The following is a 22,651-nucleotide window of genomic DNA, read 5'->3' on the forward strand; positions in this document are numbered from 1 at the left end:
AGTTTGTTTTTGCCATTGGTTACTAGTTTATGCCTGTATGTGTGTGACTTTCATTTGTCATGTTACTGGAGTTATATGTAAAAGCCCATATTTTTATGTAAATAAAATTCATATGTATGCAGTTGCATGATCTGAGTAACACATGTGGTAGGTACCACATATACTTTACATGACATACTGTCCTACGCACATAATAATTATATGTGATGAATCATACTTTTAAAAATAAATTTGTATACATTATACTCATGGAAGTGTAGTTTAAATTAACTATTATAATTGGTAACATACTTTCAAAGGTTATAGTTGACTTATGTAGCAATCATTACACATGGTTATGTTGCAAAAATAGTATTAATAATCAATTTTCCTTAATGTTCTGTTCCTAATAAAAATCTGTGACACCACTTATTTTGATCCCAAATTTAAAGTGTAATCAGGATTTGGACCCTAGATTACCATAGCTGTTTCTCCAAACTCACTGCATCTTGAGTCACATACAAAAGTAATCTGTTGGTGTATTTTCTTCACTCAGTACTATCCACAGGGCTGATGGAATAATCAACAGCACCAGTATCAACTACACTAGTGATGGCAACACAGATTGAAATTTTGAGCTTTTGTCTTCAGACATAAACTGTTGCTGTGCGCTGTCACGCAGATCACAAATGCAGAAGCAAAAAGAAAAAAAAACTGAAATTAAATGAAATAAACAACAAAAACTACAAGTAAAGGATAGAAGTGAACATAGACATTAACATGGCACATTCATCCTTTTCAGAGTGTTTGTCACATAAGTTGATTTTCTGTTACATATCATCTGGCCTTTAGACAATAACAATTCTTGAGAAAGTGGCCACACAGGAGATTACCTAAGACTGATTTCTGACACACCAAATGCAAGCAGTAATGATATAGTTTTAAAGGAAATGTGTCACTATCATGATTACTACTTGGGAGATATGTTCAATTAATCTAGTATGTATTATAAATATTTGCACATTCATCATGTTAATGATTTTTCTGTTCTTACACTTTAGTAAATGTTATTTTCACATAATGAATATCAAAATATGGTATTACTGCTAACAGTAATTCATTTTCCAACAACAGTATCTTGAATTTATCAAACGTTGGAATTAAACCCTGCATTACTGCTGCTGTTGCACAAATAGTACGTTAACATGTTGAGCCAAAGAGGAAATTACATAACAGGTATCTGTTTGACAATCACTTCTAAGTATTTCAGTAAGATTCATATGAAAGTGTTATTTAATTAAATATGATCACTGTCATGGTTAACAGCAATTCACACAGACTATAAGTAACATATTTAGCATTCATTACACAGTTGGGTTGTTCAAGTCATAATAAACATTCAGTGATGCTACTTATTCTGGTCCGATCAATAAAAGTATCAGTAGTCAGCATTCAACCCTGACACTAATTCTTCACATTCTCCAAGCTCACTGCATTATCACCGTGAGCCATAGAGAAAGTCAAGAAACAGGTCTATTTTCCTCACTCAGTATTGTCCAGAGGGCTGATAGAAGTGCACTGATGTCAGTTCTTACTTATATTACTGATGGCAGTCAGAATTAAATTTCTGATTTTTTGCCTTGGGAAGTGAACAATCATTCACTGCTAGTGACCACTGACAGTCACTAGGGGCACAATACCAAGCTTTGCATAAATGTTGAAACCAAAAAAATAATAATAATAATAATAAAATAAAAGAGACAGAGAGGAAGATTAAAATGCATATGTGTGATGATTTCTCAACTATATGCTCTTAATAACTTGAAAAAGTCAACATTATGGATCCCTGTTTTCAAACATACATTACCTATTATAGATTTGTATCTTTATACCATGGCATTAACATAAAATCTTGAGAATATTAACAATATGTGCCACCTACATAGAGGGATTTATGAGGCAGAGTTTTAAACACTGCTCAGGCAAATGCCCTATAAATTTATACAAGTATGTAGTACATGCATGCATATAGCACACACATACACAAATACACACAGATACACACCCACATACAGTTACATATACACAGTCTCAGTCTCCTCCCACCATAGGCAAGCACACCTTCACACATATACATTCATTCAAACATGCCCTGCACGCATGCGCACGCACACTCACACACGCATTCACACACACACACACACACACACACACACACACACACACACACACACACACACACACACACACACACACACATGCAGATACAACACATACAAAGTCTCAGTCTTGTCCCATCTTAGGCAAACACTCATTCACACATTTACATACATGCAAACACCCCCACTCCCAACCACACACACACATTTACACACACACACACACACACACACACACACACACACACACACACACACACACAAATGCACACGCACGCAGTCTCAGTCTTGTCACACCATAGGCAAATACACATTCACCATATACACACAGACACACACACACACACACACACACACACACACACACACACACACACACACACACACACACACACGCACACTCACCATAGCATGCATTCTTACTAACAACATAAGAAAATAAACAGAGCATGGAATAAGAGAGCAGTTATAAATGAATAAAACAAAACTTACAGGACTGCAGCACTGTAGATCAAATACTCTGGATCTGCAGAAACTAAGTCGGTCCAAAAGAAGCACATGCAGTGCATTTGTGCAGCTTACTCTGAAATGGAATTTTTCTTGAAGAGCAGAAAAAGAAGAATGCCTCTAATAATGGATTTTGCATAGGATTAATATGGCCCATATAAAAGAGATGGTACAATTGGATGTAAGGTGTCATGAAAGGTGATACTGCCAGCACAGCTATATGAAATTTTGTAAATAATTATATGTGATGTGTGAATATCAACATGATTTGTATAGGATGTTTGTGTTACAGGTGTAATAAAATTGTATGTCATATAAGATGGTTTGTACAGATGTGTACTGAAGTGGTATTTTACAAAGTGCCGTTTGAAATGTATCCCCTGTGTGCTCTACTGGAATAGAACAGAAATGTACAAGCACTATTGTAACTGTTTAAATGTATACTTTAACAGTGGAAACTGGAATACAGGAGGTTAACTTCAGAAAAATAGCTGAAATTAAATAACTTTATGGCAAGGCCATAAAAAGATGTTATCTGTCATTTGTGCATCAGGAGACATAATGTCTGTACTAGAGAAGTTTTCTGCATTATCCTTAAATATGGAGGAATGTAAATTGTTTTATGACTTATAACATCGGTCAAAAGATTTGAGGTCTATCTATTTTCAAAGGTAGATGCTAAATACCATCAGATTTTAGCAGTGGGATTTTCATCTGGGATAGAGTCAGATGACAAAAAGTGATGTCATTCTGCAAGTTATCCGAGCAGTAATATTTGAGATATTAATTTGGGAAGTCTCTTAGTGAGAGACAACATTCTCTGTGTATTAGACCTGACAAGATCCATTCACCACACTTCTGCCTTGCTCTGAGTACGTTTCTAGGTTATAATAATTCTCTTAGATGTAGTCAGGAATAGAGCAAAGCTTAATTTTAGATGTTTTTCTTTATTTATTTGAGACAATCATGAAATGTGGTTTTAAGCATTTCTTGTGATTTTGAACTCTGCTGTCACTGTAAATATATACTGAATGTTTTCTTGTTCTTTTAATGTGTATTATTAAATATATTTGAACCTTTCCTTGTGGCTGATCTGTCTAGAGATATTTAAGTTCTGGGAGTGCTTGCATATTTGTTTGGTGTCATTGTGGGCCACTCCTAATAGCCATGCTCTTGGTCAAACTATCATTTGTATTGATAGTAACATTACACGCTAGGATTGAACACCCTTTGTTAAGGGCCTTAAAGTAGCTGATAAGGAGTGACTGGTGGCAGTGATAACTACCTTATAGTCTAGGCAGAAGAGGGCATAGTTAATAAACCTGTTCCAGCCTTTCCCAGGTGTGTGTGTGTGTGTGTGTGTGTGTGTGTGTGTGTGTGTGTGTGTGTGTGTGTGTGTGTGTGTGTGTGTTTGTAAATCAAACCTGAAAGAGTGCGCATGTGTGTGTGTGTGTGTGTGTGTGTGTGTGTGTGTGTGTGTGTGTGTGTGTGTGTCAGCTACTTGGGCAGGGACACAAAGCACTGGTTGGACAGAGAGACCGTGCTAGAGGTCTTGGTTTGGTCACTCATCTCAATCTCAACTCTGTAGCTGTTTTCCAGTGAGGAGTCTTATTGGGGATCTGGAGGAAGAGGGAGAAACCAGCCCGGACTGACTGTAGTCTCTGTGTGGTCTTAAGGGAAATTGCATTTGATGCAGAGAGCTGCATTGGAAAATACTGTGTGTGTATCTGTCATCCTCCCAGTGTACATCCCCCACTTGTGCCAGTGGGGAGGATTGATGCTCCTTAATTATTGGTTCAGTGGTGGGAACACCCGCACACTGACACTCACATGCATATACTCGTGCATGCACACACACACACACACACACACACACACACACACACACACACACACACACACACACACAGATACACATCCACAGTTTTAGCTTTGCCCCACAATATGCAAACACTCATTGAAACAGTTACATACATACAAATATCTCCTACTCACACCCCAACACATGCATTTACACAACACACAGACACAACATTGTCAAAGTTTTACTCCTGTACACACCCACAGACAGCTACGCATACATAGGATCAATCTCATCCTTCTTCTTCTTTTTTCAGCTGCTCTCGTTAGGGGTTGCCACAGCAGATCATCTGTTTCCATTTCTTCCTGTCCTCTTTATCTTGCTCTGTCACACCAACCACCTGCAATTCCTCTCTCACCACACCCTTAACCCTTATCTTAGGCCTTCCTCTTTTCCTGTTACCTGCAGCTTCATCCTTAGCATCTTTTTCCCAATATACTCTGCATCCCTTCTCAGCACATGTCCAAACCAACGTAATCTTGCCTCTCTGGTTTTGTCTCCAAACCTTCCAACCTGGGCTGACCCTCTAATATACTTATTCCTAATCCTGTCCACCCTCATCACACCCAGTGCAAATCTTAACATCTTTAACTCTGCTGCATCCAGCTCTGACTCCTGCCTTTTTGTCAGTGCCACTGTCTCCAACCCATATAACATAGCTGGTCTCACTACCCTCTTGTAGACCTTCTCTTTCATTCTTACTGGTACCCGTCTGTTACAAATCACTCATGACACTCTTCTCCTCCCACTCCATCCTGCCTGTCCTCTCTTCTTCACCTCTCTTCCACACTCACCATTATTCTGAACTGTTCATCCCAAGTATTTAAACTCATCCACCTTCGCCACCTCTACTCCCTGCATCCTCACCATTCCTCTATCCTCCCTCTCATTCATACACGTATATTCTGTCTTAGTCCTACTGACCTTCATTCCACTTCTCTCTAGAGCATATCTCCACCTCTCCAGGGTCTCCTCCACCTGTTCCCTACTCTCACTGCAGATCACAATGTTATCTGCAAACATCATAGTCCACAGGAACTCCTGTCTGATTTCGTCTGTCAACCTGTCCATCACCATTGCAAATAAGAAAGGTCTCAGAGCTGGTCCTTGATGTAATCCCACCTCCACCTTAAACGCATCTGTCACTTCCACTGCAGACCTCACCGCTGTCACACTAAACTCATACATATCCTGTACCACTCTTACATGCTTCTCTGACACTCCTGACCTCCTCATACAATACCACAACTCCTCTCTAGGCACCCTATCATATGCTTTCTTTAAGTCCACAAAGACACAGTGCAACTCCTTCTGACCTTATCTGTACTTCTCTATCAACACTCTCACAGCAAACATTGCATCTGTAGTTCTCTTTCCTCACATGAAACCATACTGCTGATCACTAATCATCACCTCCCTTCTTAACCTATTTTCCATTACTCTTTCCCATAACTTCATGTTGTGACTGATCAGATTAATCCCTCTGTAGTTACTACAGCTCTGCACATCACCCTTATTCTTAAAATCAGTACCAAAACCCTTTTTCTCCATTCCTCAGATGTTCCAAGATTTTATAGATAGGTTCATAGATTAGTACTAAGCTAACTGCCCTTGCAAGCCATTTTAATCCTAGCCAATAATCCCTTGTGAGACTCAAACCCTGCACCTTGTATTTGCAAGGCAAACACCTTAACCATTAGGCCACTCTCCCAACCCTTTAAGCCTAGCCAATTATCCCTTGTGAGACTCAAACCCTGCACCTTGTGTTTATAAGGCAAACACCTTAACCATTAGGCCACAACACCCTCCCTTAAACAATCTAGTTAAAAACTCCACTGGCATTTCACCTAAACACTTCCATGCTTCCACAGGTATGTCATCTGGACCAACAGCCTTTCCATTCTTCATCCTCTTCGTTGCTATCCTTACTTCCTCCTTGCTAATCCACTGCACTTCATGATTCATGATCCACACATTATCCAACCTTCTCTTCCTCTCATTCTCTTCATTCATCAGCCCCTCCAAGTACTCTTTCCATCTGCTCAACACACTCTCCTCACTTGTGAGTATGTTTCTCTCATTATCCTTTATCACCCTTACCTGCTGCACATCTTTACTAGCTCAGTCCCTCTGTCTATCCAATCGGTACAGGTCCTTTTCTCCCTCCTTAGTGTCCAACCTTTCATACAACTCTTCATATGCCTTATCCTTCGCCACCTCTCTCTTTGCCATGCACCTCATCTCCTTATACTCTTGTCTACTTTCTTCATCTCTCTGACAATCCCACTTCTTCTTCGCCAACCTCTTTCTCTGTATACTCTCTTGTACTTCTTCATTCCACTACCAGGTCTCCTTGTCCTCTTTCCTCTTTCCAGATGTCATAGCAAGCACCTTTCTAGCCATCTCCCTTACTAGCTCTGATGTAGTTACCCAGCTATTCAGTAACTATTCACTGCTACCTAGTGCATGCTTTAAATCTTCCCTGAACTCCACCTCACAATTACCCTTTTTCAATTTCCACCATTTGATCCTTCGTACTGCCCTCACACTCCTCCTCCTCTTCTTGATCACCAATGTCATCCTAGAAACCACCATCCTATGCTGCCTAACTACACTTTCCCCTGCCACCACTTTACAGTCACCAATCTCCTTCAGACTGGCCCTTCTACATAAGATATGATCCACCTGTGTGCATCTTCCTCCACTCTTGTATGTCAACCTATGCTCCTTCCTCTTGTTAAAATACGTATTCACCATAGCCATGTCTATCCTTCTCGCAAAATCAGCTACCATCTGACCTTCTGCATTCTTTTGCTTAACACCATACCTTCCCATCACTTCCTCATCCCCTCTGTTCCCTTCACCAACATGCCCATTTAAATCTGCTCCAGTCACCAGTCTCTTACCCTTGAGCACAGTCACCACCACTTCATCCAACTCACTCCCAATTTTTCTTTCTCATCCATCGCACACCCAACTTGTAGAGCATATGCACTAACAACATTCATCATTACACCATCAATTTCCAGCTTCATAAGCATCACTCTATCCAACATTCTTTTCACCTCCAAAACACTATTAGCATACTGTTCCTTCAGGATAACCCCTAAGTCATTTCTCCTCCCATCCACACCATAATAAAACAATTTGAACCAGCCTCCGACACCCAGCCTTGCTCCCCTTCAATCTGGTCTCTTGCACACACAATATACCAACCTTCCTTCTGTCCATCATATCAGCTAGCTTTCTCCCTATACCAGTCATACTGCCAACATTCAAAGTTCCAACCCTCACTATCACAGTCCTAGCCTTTACCTGCCTTTGGGCATGCCTTCCCCCTCTTCTCCTTCTTCGGCCAATAGTAGCCCAATTTCTGTCAGCACCCTGTTGGCCAACAGTACTGGTGGTGGTCTTTGTTAACCTGGGCCTTGACCTATCCAGTATGTATATCTGTACTGTTGTCCGCATGTATGATTTGGCAACATTTTATGCCAGATGCCCTTCCTGACGCAATCTCCCCATTTATCCGGACTTGGGACTGGCACAAAGAAATGCACTGGCTTGTGCATCTCCAGTGGCTGGGTTAGGCTCAATCTCATCCTACCATAGGCACACGCACATTCACACAAATACATACATAAATACAAACATGCATACATACATACAAACACCCACAAACTCCCCCACGACCATCACACACACACACATATGCATGCAGTCTCATTCTTGTCCTACCATAGGGAAACAAAAAACATTCATCCATATACACACAAACCTCCCCGTGCATGCGGGCACACACACACACACACACACACACACACACACACACACACACACACACACACACACACACACACACACACACACACACACACACACACACACACACACGCACACTCTCACACATGGACACACACATGTACATGCACATACATACTGTCTCAGATTGCAGCACTACAGATTAAATAATCTTGATTGCATAAACTAAGTCAGCCCAAACGGGGCACATGCAGAATGTCTGTACAGCTTACTCTGAAATGGAATTTTTCTTAAAGAGCAGGCAAAGAAGACCGTCTCTAATAATGGATTTTGCACAGCAATAATATGTCCCATATACAAAAGACAGTAAAATCGGATGTAAGGAATGATTAAAATGGAAGGAACATTACTCCAAAGGAATGGACATTCTAAGCTAATAAATGAGTCAAAGTTGATTTACAGTAAGGCTGTGTGCAGGATATAAGAATTTACTTAATCTTCAGTTAGTTTGAAGTTAAAAAAACAGTTTCCTGTAGCCACCCCTCTCCCACATCTGCCAATACCAAAAGACGTTGAGAAATGCCCCAGGAAATATGTAAACATTAAAGATATAAGGCATTACAAAGCAATACAGAGACATGACAATATCATGTAACCAATCTGAACAGATCAGGTATGTATGGACACATTTACTTTTCATTTTTGTGTTTTGACAGAGATAACCTTTACTTTGTGAATTAAGTATTGTATGCAATATACTGATCTGTACTTTGTCAGCTGAGTAGGTTGTGTAAGTAATTTGTTATTCTGTGCCTTGTGAGTTGCATAAGTAAGCTATGCAATATGCTGATTGGGTATTTGGAGTGGATAATAGCTCTGCTACTTTCATATACTCTTTCTCAAATGTTCATTTAATTGTTATAGCATCATGGTATAGCTGGAGAATACTCAAACCAGCAATGAGCATAAGACAGATGGGCAGTTCTACACAGAAGGTGGCCCACAGCAGTTCACACACACACACACACACACACACACACACACACACACACACACACACACACACACACACACACACACACACACAAAAACATAAGTACGAGCAGTTCAGGATATCATCAATTCATCTATTTGCATCTCTTTGCGATATGACAGGAAACAGGAAAGCCCAGCAAAAACGGATATGGACATAAAGAATTTATACAGATTACTTACATAAGGCATCCCAACTAGGAACCATTTTGCCAGTTTTAATTTGGCTCTGTTAACCAGATAAGGCAGAATACACCACACAGCTTACCTTACATAACTATCTTATGTAATATTTGCCTAGTCTATTCCATTGTTTGAACAAGGTACTACACACAGCCATCTGTGGGAGATTGAACAACTGCTGTTACTATTGTACAAGCATCGGACTGAGGCAATTTTTTTAAATATACATGTCTGAGTAATTTTCATATTTTTATATGAAAACATACAATTGTCACTTTACCGCAGTAGAGTTTACATGATTTACAGTCTTCTGAATAACTAGATCTCCATTTTACTTAGACACATATTGTTAGACTCTTAAATTAGTTTGTCCATGCCGCTATACCTCTAATGTTCTACTGGAAAATGTTTTTGATGGTTTGAATACTCTAGTAGTTATGGAAGCTTACTTTAATTTTTAAGATAACAGTCAAAAAGTGCTTATAGCATAGAGTAAAACACTGAGGTAGTTTTCCAAGCTGAATTTTATTCCAAATACATACAAAACTTCACAGGTAGAAAGCACACATAAACGCCTTTGCAGTATATGCATTTTTGTCTCCGTAATCAGACTTCCTCAGATGACCAGTGTTACAGGTGTCTTCAGTCAACCTGCGGCCGGGTCCCGCAGTTGTTTTGAATGCAGCGTCCCGTTTAAGGCCCTGGAAAAATGTTTTCATCCTCTCCTTGACAGGCACTTTTTGACTGTTTTCTTGGTGATTTTAGAGTGCCTTTCCACTGTACTTTTACTTTAATTTTTAGCTTTATTAACCTTACTGCTCTCCCTAAAATATGAACATTGTCACAATGACAGTATTAACATAACTGCTTTTAGAAATATTTCTAAGACTTTTTGACTTTATTTCTACTGATGTATATGTTGCTGTTTTAAAACATGGTTACAATATCTGGATATAATATATGCTTATCTTTGGCTTGGAAAAAAAAACATTTTTAAAAAAGTGCACAAATAAATAGATATACAAGACATGTGCATATCCGGCTAGATGTTTGAACAATAACTTAAGCAACTTTTATCTTTTCTGATGATTATGTAGCTGACATGTCTGTGATGTTTTGTCCTAACAGAGAGTTAAGAGAAAAGAGTCAGTGGAGCCTCTCATATCAAACGTTTTAATCTACCAGGTAAGGAATGTTGTGCTTTTTTAATATCTTAGGATTATATAATTCTGCTTACATATTTTAAACTGTATCATCTGCTCTGCACAGGCCCTCATTAAAAAAAAAAAACTAGGTCACGTGTCAAAAATATAATTATACCTCATACCTTTAGGATACCTTAAACAAAAGCATATCAAAACACAATGTTGCTTGTAGTTCATGTCTTAAGATGAAATCTCTTCTTCATCATTAATTAGCACTGAAGTTAAATGCATGAAATATTTACTTTAGAAAATTAATATACTTTGCTTCAATTCTCCTGACTTGAAACAATGCAATGGTAATGACACCACAGTCACTTTCAGTTACTAGATAAAGCAAGATCTGTACTCAGAGTTACAACTTTGGGAATGGAATAACCTTTTATTTCATAAAATCAGGAAAGATAAAAAATGTATGGGTTTTCCTGGAAAATATTACTTGGCTCGAAAGTAACACAGGAAACATGTGGAATACTGGTTAATTTGTATCCAGACATAATATTTCTAGACATTAGCTTTGAAGTATTTATCTGTTCTTTAAACTCTAATAACAAGTAACTATTATTATGGTAGGCTGCTATTAAAGAATACACTTTCCAAGATCTCAATGATCTGTTGTTTAAATAACGTTTCTAATGCTCCTTACCCTGCTTCAAACTTCACCATGCTTGCATTAATGCCTCTAGTTGCTTTAAGTCAGCAAATGACTGTTCTTTGTGTTTGTCTTGTTTCACATTTCTACAGCAATGCAGTACCTCTGGGTGACTTTGATTATCTTAGTCATGAGTCTTGTCTTCCAGCTATGGAAGAGACCAAGAAACTTCCCTCCAGGACCATGGGCTATACCAGTGCTTGGGAATTTCCTGCAATTGGATTACAGGAATCCAGTCCATGATTTCAGCAAGGTAAGTTAAATAAAACTGATCAATGCGTAAACTACACCTGTAACTCTGTATCCTGTTATTTATACTCCGAGCAAGTATATGACTCTCACAACTACTGTGTTTACTTAGATCCCCATCTTTCTTATATCAAAGAACAAAGTAAGTGGCAGACAATTCCTTACAAAATAATATCAACAAAAATTGCTCCAAGCCAGCAGGATACACCGACATGAAAAATGTATTAAAAGTATAATGCCACAAAATGAAGGGGTATGGATATTGTATCTGATGAAGTCTCTTGTTTGGAGACAAAATCACTCATGATTTGTGTGGTATTATACTTTTAATACATTTTTTGTATTGGTGTATCCTACTGGTTTGGTCTAAAGCAATAAAAATGAAATCACTCTCTTGACTTTCTAAGGAATAATACTGAAAAGTGATAGGCAATTTAAAACAGAAAACACTGCATTTTAATGTGATTCATGTTATTACAAAGTATGACTTGTGCTCTTAGCTAAATAAATTGTTTGTTTCAGAAAAAAAAAAAACACCTGTTTTATTTAAATAAAATAACTGCTAGCAAAATATGTATGCAATCAGTTCAAGGGGTGCTGTCTCCTTAGCACTCTAAAGCAATCTGAGATAATGAAACTGAAAGGACCACTGTCGTCAGAAAAACAAAGTAACAAAAATTGTACCTTATCTTATCTTACCTGAGGTGTTTTGCTTTATTCAGTGAAGCATTATATCTTATAATTAATGTTTCTTACTTTATTCTAACCCAAATAAACTAATGGAAGTGACAGAATGATAAAATATGTGTGTCCATTTTCTCCATTCCACAGTATATCTGTGTCCACAATAGATGAGATTATAAGGTCTGCCCTCTAATACAAGATCTTCATTAAATTTATTTAGAGTTGCAGAACTCATAATTACTATTTGTTTTGTGAATTCAAAACTTTCATTAAGTGACACTCACTGGTTTATGGTCTTTGTCATATTTTTCTATCTCACACACCTCTCCAATGTCTGCTTCTTTGTCTAAATAGATTTCATCTAAAAGAAAATTTGATCACATGCTCTCTCTCTCTCTCTCTCTATATATATATATATATATATAAATGGATCTATAATTTATCATTGAATAAGCACAGTGTTGATGTGCAATATATCAATGTATTAACATCGTAACACAATACATTGACATGTTGTGTTCATGCTCAGAGGATTACCCTGGAGTGGACTAAACCAATGCCTACTGCTAATTATATATATATAGTAACTCCAAGACTGCACAATCCTCAGAAAAAGGGACTATTTCCACACACAGGAACTGTTAAACTCTTGCACATGTTTACCATCTGTTTCTGTTGACCAAATGGAGCTGACCAAACAGATGTTAACATCATGCTCATTCAATGGGAAATTATACAGGTGAAATATAGGAACAAATCCCTGTGTCACCCAATGGATAGTTAAATGGTTTGTGGGTAAGTGTGTCCCACAGGGCTCAGTACTGGGACCTTTCCATTCACAATATACTTCTCTGAAGTCAAGGCAAATGTAGAGGGCTTTTGGCTGACAAAATTTGCTGATGACTGCAAGATGGGTGCAATCACTGAATCCTCCAAGGATGTAGATATCCTCCAGGAGCATCTGACACAGACAAATAACTGACTCCAGAGCCATGGTCTAAAACTTAATGCAAAATAAAAGTCCAATTATACCCTCTTGGAATATGAAAACTCCTACAAATTACAACAGTGATAAAGTACCCTAAGAGTAGACCCACTGGTGAGGGACTTGGGGACTTAATTTGACAGTAACCCAAACTTTGATCACCATGTGTCCATACTGGTGAGAAAATTACTCTGTGTAGCACAACTTATAAGTAAGGGCATGGTATCCAGATCTAAGGAGATCATAGTCCTACTATACTGGACCCTCATTAAACCAATAATCAAGTGCAATGCACCATTCAGGATGCATCTAACCAGGCATATGAAACAGCTGGAGTGGCCAGAATACAGGATATAAATGACATGTCCTAATGGACCTCAAAGCCCTATCTCTATACTCAGTCTCCTCCAGGTTACTGAGAGGTGATCTATGCCTATTGTACAATGTATTAATTCACTAGTCTCGATAGATCTGCTGCATGATCGCAAAATAATCAGCACTAGAATTACCCAATCTAAGGATCTAAGCCTCATATGTGACATAAACAATACATAATGGTGGGGCAGATTATATTTTTATTTTATTTCTGCATAAATGTTTAAGTTGCACTTATAGTGAACTGTGTGGAGATACACCTTTGTACTTTTCTGTTCTGTTCCATGTTTTAGCCAAAAAGGTTATCTTTGTATTTTTAGTTTGTTCTGGGACCTTAGTCTTGCATTTTAGTTAGCAGTTGTGGGAAGATTGTTTCTTTGTTAATCTGCATTTCTATTTTCACACATCAAATTCATTGTAGTAGCTATTGTTTTGTATTTTAACCCCCACTGGGCCATAGTCTTGTAGTTTAACTCACAGTTGTAACAGGACTAACTACAGACTTGAGCCTTGGTCACGTATTATTGCATTTTTCCCATAAAGAGTATCACTGATAAATTTTTGGATAGTCTGGTGCCTTAAACTTTAGTAGAAGTTCAATAGTGTAAGAATTATCTTTGCTCCAGTTTATGCTTTGATGCTTTTATATTCTGCTCATTTAGCTCTTTAAAGTTGCAATCTATGTCTGCCCCATCTGCTACTAACACATTAAGCTAAAATTTCTGAAAGAGCTTCAAAAATACCAGTATTTGATTGGATGCCTTTCTAGCTGGCCTGATATTTCCAGCACAGAACTATATCCACTCAGTGTCTTTTTTCCAAGACATGGAGAGTGTAGAACTGTGAGTAACTGTCTATTTATCATAAAGGAAAGGCAATTAAATTATTTTAATTATTTCAGTTCTGCTTAAATATTTAAGATGTATTTATAGTGACCTGTGTAGTATAGTTTTTTTTTGTAATATTCTGCTTTTTTCCATGTTCTATCCAAAAAAGTTATCTGTTTGCATTTTTAGTTTGTTCAGGGATCTTATCTTGTATTTTAATTAGCAGTTGTGGGAAGATGGCGTTTCTGCATTATTCTGCACTTCTATTTCCACAAGTAGAATTACTTGTAAAAGCTATCCATTTATATGTTAAACCCTGCTGGGCCACAGTCTTGTAGTTTAATTCACAGTTGTGGCAAGACTGTATACTACTATAGATCTGCGCTTTATTTATTACTGCATTTTTACACAAATAGTGTTACTGAAAATTTTTTGCATAGTTGAGTGCCTTAAACTGTAGTAGAAGTTCAATACTGAGAGATTTTTCTCTGTTCTAGTTTCTACTTCATTGCTTATAATTTCTGCTTATCATTTTCTTGTTTGCATTTTGCATCTGCCCCATTCCCCACTAAACCATTAAGGTAAAGTTTCTGAAAGAGCTCCAAGATTGCCTTGATTTCACTGGATGCCTCTCTAGCTAGCCTGCCTGTTCCTTGAAAATGTTTTCACAACCCTCCCACCCTTTTGCTATAGTGGTTTTATAAGGCTGTGTTGTGTCTCCATCCACCACTCCTTATAATAATCTAATTTCCAAATTCTCTCCTTCCCGCTTTCATAGTTATTGACTGTTTTATAAGCTGCATATGTACTATTTAAATAGATCTATGATATTGAGTGCCCACCCAGAAAATGAGTATTGTTCTTGAATAAACCTTCTTTACTACATATTGCCTCCTAATAATTTTCCTAGAGTTCAGCAAAGCTTGGATTCCTAGCCGGCATTCCAGAAGTGTTATATTTATATCTAGTGTTATCATACTTCTCAACCTCTTAGTGCAAGAAACCTGGACAAAGCCAGACAAAATGGGGGGACAAGGTTCCAAAAATAAGGATGTATTTTAAGTAATGCTCTTATAAACTTAGAAAGTTGCTAGAGTAACAAAGCTTATTTTAACATACATTTTCTGAAGGATTTAAAATCTGAAATGAAATATATGTCATTATTTAGTGAGTTCAGTCCTAAGATCATCCCAGTGATTTACCAGAAAACCACATATTTTATAAGGAACAGACCAAAAATATGAGCCAAAAATATGGACATTCTCCTAAAAGTCTGGACAGTTGAGAGGTATGAGCGCTATCCAGGCAAAGTTAAATATGTTTGATTTCTAAATCACACAAGTTATTTTGCATGATTGCTACAGTTTTTTTTTTATGTGTGCATTTCACTGAATTGTTTTTTTGTAAAAAAAATGCTCTTCTTACTGGCATTGCTGTAAGACTGCCTTGAAATTACCTTCAGCAAGGGATTTACAGATAGCTATTTAATTGTTTTTTAGTAGCATTGAACTTGTGGGTCATCCTACTGTGTTTTTATATTAGGAAGACAGCATTTATTCATCTTGTGGCAAGAGGTGTTTGCCTGATCTATCTGAGTTGAAAAATATGCAAAAGGACTCATAGTGTGGTCATTTCATTGGCCAGAGGGCTCATTAGTTAATTTTCTATTTTTTTTCCTGTGCTGCTATAAATTTTGCATGGTAGAGTAGTGCCCCATACATTAGAAACACCTAGAAAGCAAATTCCCTGTAGAATGGTCCACAAAGCTGTACACTGTAAAGAAGCAATATAGAGCAAATACCTTGTGTACCAACAGTATTAGACCAGCTTTAGATGTCGAGTGGCACCACCTACAGATTTAGGAGAATGCAGCATTGTGTAAACATTAAAGTTAATAGAATTTAGTATGATTTCACATAATCTGCCTCAGTAAAGCACCCTTATTAGCCTGCACCAACAAAGCACCCATAATAGCCTTCAAACCCAATGAACCACTCCCTAGTAGCACATCAATCAAAAGACTGGACAGTATTAATATGCAATTTCCTAAAGTCTCTGTGAACAACTTGGAGAGTATTGGCATCTTGAGACAATGTACTAGTTGTCTCATGTTTACTGACAATCACTTTATCCTTAAAGAAGCAGACACGGTATGTGATGGGTGTACTTACACAATGACACTGGAGGCAAAACTCTTGCAAACAAGCACACTTCAGGTTATTGAAACAATACACACAACACCCACCTAATGCTGTACACAACACACACAGACTAATGTATGCTGAGACATTTAAAAACAATCTTCCTAAACAACAAAAATTTTCAAAGTTATACCTCAACAAACCCAGAAACACTCAAAAAAACACCACCACCACCGAACATACTATAATTCTCAGTGGAGCCCCAAACTCTAAGTCCCTAAGGCAGGCAAACACACTTCCCATACTCGTCTAACCAAGCTGAACAAGGAGAAGATAACTGTTGGCTGCTTATCTGGAGCCAGGATCTGCCAAATCACACATGCACTCAAGTTGTTATGCCACAAGTACCAGCATGATTCCATTATAGTCCATGTAGGTGTAAAGGACCTGAGATGTATCTCCCTAGACTATATGAAGAGAGACATTATGGCACTTTCAGACTATGTATCTCAGGTTTGTTTCAGCCTAGGAATGAGAAGCATATGACAATCACCGAGGATGATTCTCCAATATGAGCAAAAAATTATTGATTTCAATAACTCGCTGTCCTTCTGGTGTCATTCTAAGGGGATCCAATATTACTAGACTAAAAGTAAAGGTGGGCAAGCCTGGGATTTTTGAAAAAGAGCCAAACCAGAGCTGACCCATGAGTCTGCCTTGGTTCTTAGAGCCCAATGAGATCCAAACCAGAGCAGACAATCTCAGCAGCAGGTCTGTTAAAAATAATTACATCTGGAAATCCAGAGATGATTAGTTAAGTAACGACAACAAACACCCCACTACAGTTACAACCAAACAGACATTGACATTGACAACAGTCACTGGAATGAATGCTGATGGTATGTTGATCACACTTCATAGCAGTTTACACCCAGCTACCTCCTTCACTGTGCTCAGATTACAGGTCTGCCTACAATGAAACATGAGGAAAAAATTATAATAAGCAATAGCATACAAGTACACCTGTTGTATGCAGGAAAAGGAATGTTGCCCTGGCTTGTGAAAAAAACTCATTTTTCCCCTTCTGGTCTAATGATGATTTATGCACAATGGTTCAACCACACTTTGGAAGAAATGGTCAAACAGCCCCAAGGTAAAAAGTAGATATACTACCTAAATGGAGCAACAAAAGCCTTCTGAAATGTAGGCTTTTGTTAGCTTTATGCTAGAAACTATATTTAAGTTCCCTTAAGGCAACCCACAGGAATAAAAAAATCAGTATTCTTAATACCCTATTTGGGTACAAAATACACACACTGTCCCAGTGGACTGTGTCCCTTCTGAGAAGGTATACCACCTCTGACTGTGAAATTGCAACAAAATATAATACTAATGGCAAACCTTCATCTTAGATGTGCCCTCCAGCAAACCATATAACCATTAATTCCCAATGCTCTCATGTGTTGTATGCCTGCAGACATATCACCTTTCCATACAGTAATTCTCACTGAGAAAAGAATGAAAAATGTAAGAACTACAGTAACAGTTTGCTATTTCAGCTTGTGACTGGTAAATTAATATACTCCCCCCACAAGTCATAACACTTTTATTTGCCAGCAGTAATTATCTGATGGCCTTGTGCTTTTCATGTACAAGATGCCTCCATGCTCCTTCCCCAAAAAGGCATATCAGTTCTCTGCTCATGGCTGATGCTTGATGGTGAGGACAGTGAAAGAAAACAGAAACTACTACAATAATATAGTAGTTTTAACAATGCTCTTCAACACATGTATACTCACCCCCAAACATACACTCAGTACCTCTCAGAGATTCATAGCATTGAGCTAAAAGAAGGGACAATTGAGACACTGGGGTTTACTGCAAAAAAACAAAGAAACACAAAAGATTTCTGCCCATGCTGTCCTTAGCATTGGTAGTGCTTTGCAAGCTCTCCTGATGTCTCTTTCTCTCAATGAAACAGGCTCTTTCCCCTCTGTGAAAACATGCAAGCACTCTAGAGTAAAGAAAACAACACCCCCATCCTAAAAATGAGCTGGACATGTTTTTATAAAAGAATTGCCCAACGTCCGTGCCTTGTGGTAGTTCTGTCCCACAAAATATGATTAAACTGTCTTCCTGTTCAGCACTAAGGCACATGCCACCGACCTGTCTGGTATTCTAGCCAACCTCAATCCTTAGATATCCTTAGACCTGAAGTAAAAAAAAGCACTCACAGCCTGCCGGTCTGGCAAAGGTGCCAGAAGATGCTGAAGGCTGGGGAGTGGAGGTCCAGAAGGGCATGTAGTGACCTGAAAAGGGCATTTTTTACTTTTTTCTTCTACTGTTAATTGTGACAAAAGATGTACACATATGATATGTGTTGAATAGTTGCATATATGGACAACTCTTGTTGCATTAAGAATAATTCCACATAAATTTCACAGTAAAATTATAAAATAAACTCCTGTCTCTCATCGCCCCATTCCAAGTGTAAATGGGACATGTACTTTCACCTGAATGCATTGCCTTTGAGAATACCATTCTAAAAAGACTGTCTGTGTGCTAAAAAGCTGAATGAGTAAATGAAAGGAGGACAGAAGCAACATTAAACTCTGATGTCTTTGTGTTATTTGGGCATTGCAACACTTAAACTACATAGTGGTGAACAACAATTGTTATTGCTATATGGCATGGACTTTATGGTTTCAGTCTGTTTCTGGACATAGTCTAGGCAGCTTAATGTATACTTTATATTGTGAAAGTGAATATAAGGAAAACAGGTTGGCAATTTCAAAATTTTGAATAAAAATTATACACTGAGCTGTCAGCACCATATCCAGAAATAGACTGAAACCAGATTCCATGCTTCTGTTTTCCCTGGTATGTCCTAGAGTGTTGGGGACAATAAATGCTGGTTTCTGAGTTTGATTAAAAGAACACACACACATAGGCACAGCCACAGACTTTGCTACTTAAAACTGCATTAGGAGTTGTCAGCCCAACTAGTATTTCAACTGTAGAAAATAATATTGAAATAAAATGCAAATTTACATGTAATCCTTTTGGGTTGTAGAAAAGTACAGTTGTGTGAGTAAATTTACTATAACAGTAAATGTTTAAATGATCCTTGCTGCAGTAGCCTAAGCTATACGTTTAATATCCTGCAAAACTTCAGGGCACCTTCCACTTATCCAAATCATTAGCCTGAGCTGAGCTGGCTAAAAGGATAAGGTTGTGCACCAAGACCTTCACAGCTTTCATGCCAGCTGAGAGAGGGAGGCTGAGCCCTGAGAAAACATTGCTAGAAATAACAAAAAAAAAAAAAAAAGAAAAAGAAAAATACCCATGCACTGAAAAAAAAAAAACACAACAAAAAAAACAAGGGGGTAGGGTGGATGAAGGGCATGGCTACTGCAACAGTGATCATTTGTACATCTACTGCCATGTACTATGTTCTTCATATTGATCATTGCTTTGATAGCCTAAGCTATGTGGGTAGATTACCAAAGCTTAGAACATCTGTGAGGCAGAAGAAGAAGGGTTCAGGAAGTCCTGAAAAATGGTCCTAGCAAAATGTGACCTAGACCTGGAAAAGGAATCTGGCTTGCTGATCTTTGTAAAAGTATGCACAGCGAACCAAGTTGCTGCTTCTAGAATACTTCTAGAGTCCAACCTTTTCCAAAAAAAACATAGATGAAATCAACCCATGATAGAATATGGCTCTTTCCTCGAATAGTTTTGTTGAGGTGGGAATAACAAAAGGTAATAGCCTGAGATATTCATTTGGCAATAGACTGCTTTGACACAGGTTGTCCCTTCTCTTTACCTTAACAAGAAATGAACAAGTGAGCAGAAGTTCTGAAAATGTTTTATAATGTCAAGATAGTATCTGAACTGTATATGGACATTCAAGGTATGTAGTATACTTTCTCCCTTATGTTGGGGCTCAGGTAATAACATAGGTATATGGATAGTTTAGCTTTAAGTAAATTTGAATGTCACTTAAGTATAACAGAAGGATTAGTTCTCAAGCAAACCCTGTTCTGTAGAAAATAAAATAACGTTGTCCTACCATAAGAGCTTACAACTCAGATATTCTTCTTGCAGAAGTCAGAGCATGGAGTAAAATTCTTTTTCATCTTAACAACCTCAGGTCAGCCAAATGAGCTGGTTCAAACGGAGCAAGTGCTACCTTCTCTAACACTAAATTAATGTCCAAAGGAGGTGCCACTGGTTTTCTTGGACATCTCTTATGCAAAATCCATTTAATAATATGCTGACATGGGGATGCCTTGAAAAAGGGGGATCCATGGGCAGACATGCTGAAATGACAAACAAATTAACCTTGACAGGGGAGTAAGACAGGCAAATAGAAAAGCAACTCACACAAATATTGTAAATAAGTGAAACACTATTCTGAATGGGGTCAGGTTATGGTTTTGTCACCAACTAAAAAACATTTCCCATTTGGTAATATATGATTCTTGCCCCCATTAGTAATGCCTGCACATACACAGTAAACAAATGCCTAAAAGGTACTAAGAATCTAAGATCCAGGCACTCAAAGCTGTTTGGGGTTAGGATGTATAAAATGTCTCTATTCTTTTTTTTTAACAAGAAACATATTTATTAAATTATCAACTATGACATAGGCAGTCATACATTTATATAAATGGCTCTCAACTTCTTAGCACAAAAAATCTGGACAAAGCCAAACAAAATGGGGGGAGCAGGGCAAAACCCCAAAAATAGGGGCACATTTTAAATATTGCTCTCATAGACTTGGAAGGTTGCTATAATAAAAGGTTTTCTGTTACACTGCATTTTCCAAAAGCTATGAAGTCTGAAACTCAAATGTCTCTCATTATTTAGTGAATTCAGTCCTCACTGATTGTCAACAAAAATCCAGAAAATTTTATGAGGAACACACCAAAATATAAGGCAAAAATATAGACATTCTGTGAAACTCTGGACAGTTGAGAGGTATGACACACACACACACACACACACACACACACACACACACACACACACACACACACACACACACACACACAAACTCAATATTTTCTTGATGTCTCTTTTTGCTTTTCTTTGGCACAGCTTTCTTTATTTAAAAAAAATTGACCAAAGACCAAAGGGCATAGTTCATGACTTTATTTAAAATGAGGGGGGTACTCGCCCCCCTCATCCTATGGATCCGGTGCCATTCTTGTCTTGTCTGAATCAACAGTCAGCAGTCAGCAGTTACTCAAGAAAAAAAAAACTTATGATTGTGGCTTGTCTCCTTGTCCTCTCCATAACCTGCTGGATCACGAGCAACAGCAAAGGTTATACTCAGGCTTGAGCCAATCTTGAGACAGCTCTGGCTTGCCTACATTTAATTAAAAGACTTAAATTTTACTTGTGACATAAATAGGACATGTTGGAGAAACAAATATGTTTCTTAGAAAATTCCCATTTTGTGGAACAGTATCCCCATCCATGTGTAGCAGAGTTCCATCCAATCCTTATTTAAGTGCAACTTGGACCAAAGTATGTATAATCAAAAATTCACCCTTGGTCTGTCGCCTATGTCTGTAATGGACAGAGGCAGTTAGTAAATCACTGCCTATATAAAGTCAAGTTTGTGGATCATATTTGGGTTGCATAGCTAGGTTTATAATGGCCCTAGTGGTTGTTTTCCTATTATACATGACGGACCTATAAAGCAATTAATGTTTTTGTCTCAGAGACTGCCTCTTCTCTGGAACAGACTTCTCATGCATGTGTAGCAGAGCTGTTCCCAAAGTCTATTCAGATGCAGTTCAGACCAATGGACTGGAAATTGCAAATTCACGCCTGGCTTGTCACCTATGTCCCTTATGGACAGGGGCAGTGTGTAGATGCCCTAATGTGCAGGCAAATACCAAAGCTGTTCTAGTCCTTGAGCAATGATAACTGGGAAAATTGGTGCAACCTCCTATGATTCTATGATCCTCTCTCTCTTGTCATATCTCTATACATCTATATATCTATATCTATATCTATATCTATCTATCTATATATATATATAT

General features: G+C 38.0%; 1 long non-coding RNA gene across 1 annotated transcript in view; it reads left to right on the plus strand.

Annotated features, from left to right (window-relative positions):
- The first annotated feature begins 8,843 nt into the window (after positions 1-8,843).
- Positions 8,844-22,651, plus strand: part of LOC122809629 — a 69,251-nt gene continuing 55,443 nt past the window's right edge. The window contains exons 1-3 of the long non-coding RNA XR_006365930.1: positions 8,844-8,938; positions 10,609-10,665; positions 11,427-11,587. This is a non-coding gene — a long non-coding RNA (uncharacterized LOC122809629). The remainder of the gene's footprint in view (positions 8,939-10,608; positions 10,666-11,426; positions 11,588-22,651) is intronic.

Source organism: Protopterus annectens, chromosome 8.part0 (assembly GCF_019279795.1).
Source record: "Protopterus annectens isolate FY-2018-M chromosome 8.part0, PAN1.0, whole genome shotgun sequence".
Taxonomy (NCBI): Eukaryota; Metazoa; Chordata; order Ceratodontiformes; family Protopteridae; genus Protopterus; species Protopterus annectens.